This window comes from Lathyrus oleraceus, chromosome 6 (assembly GCF_024323335.1).
Source record: "Lathyrus oleraceus cultivar Zhongwan6 chromosome 6, CAAS_Psat_ZW6_1.0, whole genome shotgun sequence".
Taxonomy (NCBI): domain Eukaryota; kingdom Viridiplantae; phylum Streptophyta; class Magnoliopsida; order Fabales; family Fabaceae; genus Lathyrus; species Lathyrus oleraceus.
Window position 1 is genome coordinate 78,420,270 of NC_066584.1, and position 8,712 is coordinate 78,428,981.

General features: G+C 37.7%; 1 long non-coding RNA gene across 1 annotated transcript; it reads right to left on the bottom strand.

Annotated features, from left to right (window-relative positions):
* Window positions 1-6,776: 6,776 nt before the first annotated feature.
* Window positions 6,777-8,661, bottom strand: LOC127095671 (uncharacterized). Its single transcript, XR_007792680.1, has 2 exons — window positions 7,477-8,661; window positions 6,777-7,330 (listed from the first exon to the last, which is right to left on the bottom strand). It is a non-coding gene; the product is annotated as an uncharacterized LOC127095671 (long non-coding RNA).
* Window positions 8,662-8,712: the final 51 nt, after the last annotated feature.

An 8,712-nucleotide genomic window follows, 5' to 3' on the forward strand; every position in this document is an offset into this window, starting at 1 on the left:
TTCAGAGGTATGAAGGTCAGAGGGTTGGAGTTCAGATGGAATGAGGGTTGGTTGTTCTGTGGATGGTGAAGTTACTTCAGGTGGAGGTTGTGTTGGTTGTTGAGTGTTTTGGTTTAGAGAATAAAGGTGGGATAGAGTGGGAGAAACGGGGTCAGAAGGTTCTGGGTCAGAGGAGAGGATAAGGTAAGGAGGTGATTCTGGAGCTGAAGATGAAGAAGTGGTTTGATTAAGTTCTTCAGCTTCGGATAGAGGTAGTGATGTATGGGCAAAATTTGGGTGAAGGTTGTGAGGTTCTGGTTGTAGAAGGTGGGGTTTCAGAGGAGGTGTAGATAGGTGTTGGGAGAGGAATAGAGGAAACCAAAGGAGGTTCAGAGGGAATAGTAGGGGCAGACATACCAGAAGTTTCTTGCAGAGGCGCTGAAGGTCTTGATTCAGATGTTTCTCCTAGACTTCTTCATCCAGAGCATCTGAGTTGTGCACAGTGATGCTGAGATGTATTCTGCTTCTGCAGTTGATAGAGCGATAGTTGACTGTCTTTTGCTGGCCCAGGATATCAGATTATTTCCTAGGAGCTGGCAGTTTCCAGACGTGCTTTTTCGTTCCAGTCTATCTCCTGCATAATCTGCATCACAGTAACCCGAAAGTCTATACTCTGATGTTTTCTCATACATCAGGCCCAGGTTAGGAGTTCCTTTCAGATATTTGAGAATTCTCTTAACTGCTGTTAAGTGAGTTTCTCTAGGATCTGATTGGAATCTGGCACAGAGACAGACACTAAAGAAAATATCAGGTCGAGTAGCAGTCAGATAGAGAAGAGAGCCTATCATACCTCGATAGAGCTTCTGACAAACCTTTTTGCTTACTTCTTCCTTTTCAAGAATGCATGTTGGATGCATGGGAGTTTTTGCAGAGTTGCAGTCAGCCATGTCAAATTTCTTCAGAACATCTTTAATGTATTTGCTTTGATGAACGTACGTGACTTCTGAAGTTTGGTTAATTTGAATTCCCAGAAAGAACTTTAGTTCTTGCATTAAGCTCATTTCAAATTCTTCCTGCATTAACTCAGAGAATTCTTGACAAACAGAGGCGTTAGCTGAACCAAAAATAATATCATCAACATATATCTGGCATATCATGAGATCATTGTTAAGGTTCTTACAGAAGAGTGTGGAGTCAACTTTCCCTCTGATAAAATTGTGTTCCAGAAGAAAGTTGCTTAAACGTTCATACCAAGCTCTGGGAGCTTGTTTAAGTCCATATAAAGATTTTTTAAGTTTAAAGACATGTTCTGGAAATTTTGGATTTTCAAAACCTGGAGGTTGGTTGACATACACTTCTTCTGATATATAACCATTAAGGAATGCGCTCTTGACATCCATTTGATATAATTTGATAGAGTGGTTTATAGCAAAAGATACAAGAAGACGAATAGATTCTAACCTTGCGACTGGAGCAAAGGTTTCATTGTAGTCAATACCTTCTTGTTGACTGTAACCTTGAGCTACCAGTCGAGCTTTGTTTCTGACGACTTCTCCTTTCTCATTCAGCTTGTTTCTGAATACCCATCTGGTTCCAATAACGTGAGTGCCTTTGGGCTTGGGAACAAGATCCCAGACATCATTCTTTGTGAATTGATCTAATTCTTCTTGCATGGCTGAAACCCAGTCGTTATCTTGAAGTGCTTCATCACAGGACGTAGGCTCGATCAGAGACACTAGTCCTAGAGGAGTATCTTCAGAGGTCCTGAAGGTAGATCTAGTTCTGACAGGTTCGTCCTTGTTGCCCAGAATCAAATCTTCAGATACGTTGATACGACTTTTAACTTTCTTTGGGATTACTGGGGAATTAATTTCCTCAGAGTTCTGAGTGGCAGTTGCTTCTGGAGCTTTATCAGATCCTGCAAGAGTGATTTCTAAATCTGCAAAATTTTCAACTAGCTTTGACTTTTCAGGGTCAAGCTTATCGTCAAATCTGACATGAATTGATTCTTCCACAATTTTGGTTTCTGTGTTGTATACTCTGTAGCCTTTAGAGCGTTCTGAGTATCCTAACATAATACCTTTCTGTGCTTTGGAATCAAACTTGTTCAGATGTTCTTTAGTGTTTAAAATAAAGCAAGAACATCTAAAAGGATGAAAATATGAAATGTTTGGTTTTCTTCCTTTACACAGTTCATAGGGAGTCTTTTCCAGAATAGGTCTTATTGAGATTCTATTCTGAATGTAACACGCTGTATTTACAGCTTCTGCCCAAAAGTGCTTTGCCACATTAGTTTCATTGATCATAGTTCTGGCCATCTCTTGGAGTGTCCTATTCTTCCTCTCTACAACTCCATTTTGTTGTGGAGTTCTAGGGCAGGAGAAATCATGGGATATTCCATTAGAGTCAAATAATTCCTCAAAGGATTTATTTTCAAATTCCCCACCATGATCACTTCTGACTCTGATAATCTTAGAGTCAAATTCTTTTTGCACTTTGGAGCAGAAACTAGTGAATACAGAGTGAGACTCACTCTTGTGCTTTAGGAATTTCACCCATGTCCAGCGGCTGTAATCATCAACAATGACTAGTCCATACTTCTTTCCATTGACTGATGCTGTTTTCACAGGACCAAATAAGTCAATGTGGAGAAGTTCCAGAGGCTTAGAGGTAGTAACAATAGTTTTCTTTTTGAAAGATGTTTTTGAAAATTTTCCTTTCTGACGGGCTTCACATAGAGCATCTGAAGAAAACTTCAGTTTAGGTAGGCCTCTGACTAACTCGAGTTTATTTAGCTGAGATAGTTTTCTCATGCTAATGTGGCCCAAGCGTCTATGCCATACCCATTGCTCTTCGTGAACAGACATCAGACATTTAACATTTTGTTCTTTTAAATCAGAAAGATTAATTTTATAAATATTGTTTTTCCTCTTGCCTGTGAATAGGACTGAACCATTGTTTTGATTTATGGCTTTACATGTTTTTTGATTAAAGATCACGTCATAACCGTTATCACTTAATTGACTTATGGATAACAAATTATGCATTAATCCTTCTACGTAAAGAACATCAGATATGGAGGGAAGAGTACCGTTACCAATAGTTCCGGAGCCTCTGATCCTTCCCTTCTGATCTCCTCTGAAGCCTACAAATTCAGCGTCTTTAAGTTCCAGGCTTTGGAACATAGACTTTCTTCCCGTCATGTGTCGCGAGCATCCAGAGTCCAGGTACCATGACTGGTGTTTGAACTTTGCTGCATAGGATATCTGCAACATAAACAATCTTATCTTTTGGTACCCAGAGTCTCTTGGGTCCTTTCTGATTAGTTTTCCCAGAGTTTCTTATAACTTTGGGTTTTCTAGCATTTTCAAATTTTTGTTCTTGTGTGTGTGTATAGTGATATGAAAATGGAGATTTGAGTTGGTCACTATTAGAAGTTTTATCTTCTTTAGGATCATACCCAATTCCCTTCTTATGGTTCTGACTGACTCCATAAATCATGGATGCCATAACACTCCTTCCTATCCCATTTTTCAGAAATTCTTGAAAGGCTTCTTCGTATTTATAAATTATCGTATTTGAAGTCTGTGGAGCTTGAGATAACGCTTCTTCCAGTTCTAAACGATGTTTATTTGCTCCATCTCTTTGTAGTGTTAAAGATCTGATTTCATCTTCTCGTGCTAGAATTGTCATCTCAAGTTCGCCACATTCTTCAAATTTTGCTTCAAGACAGCCTTTTATATTTTTAAACTTTTGTTTTAATTTCTGATATGAGCTAAGAGTTTCTGACAGGCATGATTCTAGATCAGATCGAGAGAGTTCAGAAAATACCTCTTCAGATTCTTCATCTGAACTGTTCCTGGATGTGGTAGCCATAAATGCTACATTGGCCTGTTCATCAGAGTCAGATTCTGATGAGCCAGATCCGCTATCATCCCAGGTAGCCATTAGTCCTTTCTTTGTCCTGAAGGTATTTTTCTTGAAGCTTTCTTTTCTAGATTTGTCTTTCTTTAGCTTGGGGCATTCATTCCTGTAGTGACCTATTTCTTTACATTCATAACAAGTAATATATTTGTTAGTTTTACCTTTTGAGGTTGATTCTGATCGATCCCCTCTGGGTCTTGGTCTTCTGAAGTTGCTGTTCCTCTTTTTCCAGAGTTGTTTAACTCTTCTGGTCAGGAGGGACAATTCTTCATCATCATCAGAATCTTCTGGTTCAGAGTCATCAGCATCTTCAATTTCTGCCTGGAAAGCTTTGGTTCTGTCAGATTTGCGTCTTTCAGATCTGGACTTAAATGCTACAGACTTGTTCTTTTTCTGAGGCTCATCTTCCTCTAGTTCTATCTCATGGCTTCTGAGGGAACTGACAAGTTCTTCAAGACTGATATTGTTCAGATCCTTTGACAGCTTCAGGGCAGTAACCATGGGTCTCCACTTCTTTGACAAACTTCTGACTATCTTTTTGACGTGGTCTGCAGTTGTGTATCCTTTGTCTAGAACTTTGAGACCTGCAATTAGAGTTTGGAATCTAGAGAACATTACCTCTATGGCTTCGTCATCTTCCATTTTGAAAGCTTCATATTTCTAGATAAGCGCCAGAGCCTTTGTCTCTTTGACCTGAGAGTTTCCTTCATGAGTCATCCTCAGAGAGTCAAGATGTCTTTTGCTGTTTCTGTGTTGGTGATCTTTTTATACTCGTTGTAAGATATAACATTGAGAAGTATGGTTCTGGCCTTGTGATGATTTTTGAAGACACGCTTCTGATCTTCTGACATCTTACTTCTGGGAACTTCAACTCCATTTTCTGAGACGGGAGGTGTGTATCCATCTGTGACAATGTCCCAGAGGTCAGCATCATAACCCAGAAAGAAACTTTCAATTCTATCTTTCCAGTAGTCGAATTTCTCTCCATCAAAGACAGGAGGCTTAGCATTGTAACTGTCTCTTTCATTTGTGTGGGCCATAGTTTTTCTCGTTCTGGATCTCTCTACACTATTAAGTGTTTGATTAGAAAATCAATAACAGAGTCGAAGCTCTGATACCAATTGAAGGTGAGAAAAACAAGAAAGGGGGGTTTGAATTGTTTTGGAAAATAAGCGCTTTTTCAAAATAAAGACCACACAAGGAATTTATACTGGTTCGCTTATAACACAAAGCTACTCCAGTCCACCCGGCCAAGGTGATTTCGCCTTCAACAAGGACTTAATCCACTAATCTTGAAAGATAGTTTACAACCAACGTCTAAGAGAGTGATCTCTTAGTCCTCTCAAGTATACAGACTGCGCAGAGTCACTTGAGGAAATAAAACAACTTAGATAAAACAAAGTTTGTAATCTAGAGTGCTTCTAGGATAAAGCAAATATTACAATGATGATAGCAAATAGAATGTTTCACGTATGAGCAAAAACTCGTGAAAGATTGAGAGAGAGAGAGAGAGAGAGAGAATGTTTTCGTGTGTACTTGCATGCCTCTCAATGTTGTTTGCTGTCCTTTTTATAGAAGTGAAAGGACCGTTGAAACTGATGGCAGATAATTTGTCTTGAATAGGAATTAATGCCATAATTTCTGTTGTTTCTTGCCAAAACAACTTTGTCTCCCTGAATAACTTCTTTCCAAGAATAGATTCTTTCCATTTAATTTGAAGTAGACGTTACTCTTTCTGAATTAGGAAATCCATTATCAGTCTACGTGACTCTGGGAATCTTGGAATCTTGCTATGTTGATTCGGAGCTTCTGATGTTGATCTTTTAGAGTTCTGATGATGTCTTCAGATGACGCTGAGAGCTTCTGGAATTGATATCCCGTTGTTCAGAGTCAGAACTTCTAGAGTGTACTCCTTCTTCAGATGCTTCTGATATTCTGGTAATTTGTATCTGATATGATTCTGTATCTGATAACGCAATCAGATTCCTTTCTTTTGTTTAGAGTCCTGCACACTTAGAAACTTTTCGTTAGAGTGCCATTTTTGGTTTCATCCTTTGTTATCATCAAAATCTTGGAATCTGTTGTAGAACAATTTTTGTTCTTACAGCCCTATCATACCCTCAGGTATGCATTCAAAATTGAGATTCATCCGATCATTCATGGAGCTTCATTGGTTTATTCAATAATTGATAAGAGGTATCCTCATGCCTGAATCAAGGTGCATTCATTCAAGGTGTTATAATCGGTTGCTTGGTTAAGTATTCATTTGCATGATTTGGCTTGTTTGGATTTCAAGTCTAGTAGTATGTCATATTTCATCTAGTTTAAGGGAATTGTGTTATTCAGTCAAGTCCATTTTCATTCATTCTATCTAGTAATTATTCATTCAAGTCCATTTCATACACTACAAGTCATTACATATCATTTCATCCAAAAAAATACACTTTTCTACCTATGTTAACTTTGGTCAACTGTTGACTTTTTGGTCAACTAGCCAACTCACAAATTCTAACCATCCTAACCCTAATCCCTTTTTCCATTCTCCCATAATCCATCATTGATTCACCATGATTCATTTTGAAATCATAATCATATGTTCCATTTTAACCATGCTCATTTTTAAGCCTTTTAAACCATGTTAAACCAATACAATTACATAAACCATCACATGATCCATAACCATATTCCATAAACAATACATTCAATGTGCTACAAAACCATCCATAAATCATTACCATTTCAATTCCCAAATTAATCTTCAACTCATTCATTCAATTCACATTCCATATACATTCATATTTCTATTCATATCAATTATATAAATTCAAATTTTAAACCAAATCCCAATTCCAATATTTCTATTCCATCCATAGTTCATTTCAAATCAAAACCATACATACACTAATTTCCAAACATTCAATAATATTTAACTTCCAAACATTTCAAAACTCTTTTTCATACATACGTTTTCATGTCCAATTACTTCCAATTTCCATTGTATACTTCCATTTTCAATTCACATATTTCATTTCACATCACAACAAAGAATACAACAATGACATGTCTAACCAAGCTCTTCCAAGCGATCCAATCCACGCTTCATATCCTTGCATCCAATTCCACATGATCAACATGTCTAACACGATTCGATACTTGCAAATGGAACATAGAATTCAAATCATTATCACAAGCATTCCCAAGTGTAAAAGGGAATGTGTTTGTTAAGATCTTATAAGAATCCATAGATAATGTGAGACTATATGATTTATTTCAATGGGAATATTTAGTCTAGCGAAATTGAAATGTCTGAAGATGGGAAGAGCAAAGGGTTTAGTTACATCCAGTTTGAATCATAGGAGTCTGCAAATGATTCTATCCAGAAAATGAATGGCTCTCCATAAAAGAATAACAACTCCACAACAAGAACCTGTAACAGAATTATAAGAACCTCTCAAACTACAACTAACCCTCCTAACCAACCTGTAACAACAGTTTCACACCCTGCTAACCTAAAACCCATAACAGAAATTGAACATAAGCTAACAGAAACTGAACAAAAGCCAACGAAATTACCTGAACAAAGCAACCGAATTCCCTGAACCTTGATAAAACGAAAGCTCCAACTTCAACATCAAATTGAAAACAAACTTCTAACTGCTTCCAAAACCATTCCCTCAACAAACTTTTCCAACTAATAACAGAATAGGATAACCACCTTAAACTGAATTTCAACCAAAAAACCGAATTCCAAACCACCCCTAACCGAATGGAAACACCCAAAAAACCGAATTTCAACTCTGTAACTCCAGTCCAGAACCAATTCCCAAAAAATCCTCCTCTAACAAACTTCTTCAGAATACACCTTAAGCATTCCTCACACCTTCTGAACCACTCTCACAACCTTGAACCAAAGCCAAACAGAACTAACCCCAACCTCCATTCCTAAAACAACCACCTCCACTAACCAATTTCTCCATAACAGAACTTTACTTCCTCAACTTCTCAACGACCCTTAACATAACCCACTAGTTTCTCTGCAAACTCCCTCGAAACTCCTTCAAACCCTCTTTGAACTTCAACAACCTTCTCTGAATGAAACTAGGCAATGAAGAACAACAACGTAATAGAATGATAACAACGCTAGCAGAGAAGAAGAAGAAGAAGCAGGCAGAACAATGACAATAGAAGCGGAACACAGAAATACAAAGAAGAAATTAGAAAGGGGATTCAAACAGAAGCATAATCGAGGAGGGCGATAAAAACCTGAAGCCACAGTTTCAAAAAAATTCGGTGAGGTTGATTCCTTGAAACCTTTGGTGGGTCTTATGATGGTTGGCGCGTGTGGAGGAGGAATTGGATTCCCGATGATGATGAACGCTTCGTATCGGACCTGTGCAAGCGAATCATATTTCTCATTCATATGTTGAGTTCTCTTCAGGAGGAGTTTTGCTTCCTTTTGATCTAAGGCTGAAGGTACATTGTTGGTCTTTCAGGGAACTCGGTTCTTGGAGTTCTTTTGGAAGATTGGGCTTTTTGCCAGCAATCTCATGGCCCAAACACCATCTTTCTTAAACACCCCTCTAATTTCACCTCACACCTGTGGCCCATTGATTTGTCCTTAATCCCTTATTAATCCATGATTAATCTTAATTTAATTTATTTTGTAATTCTTTTTAATTTTGATTAATCTTGATGTTGAGTTGTTAATCTAGATTGTGATTAGGTTAGTTCATAATTTGTTAGAAGTATTAGGATTGACATTTTAGTGTGTAATTAGCTTAATTCATGTTTAATTAGGATTAGATAACT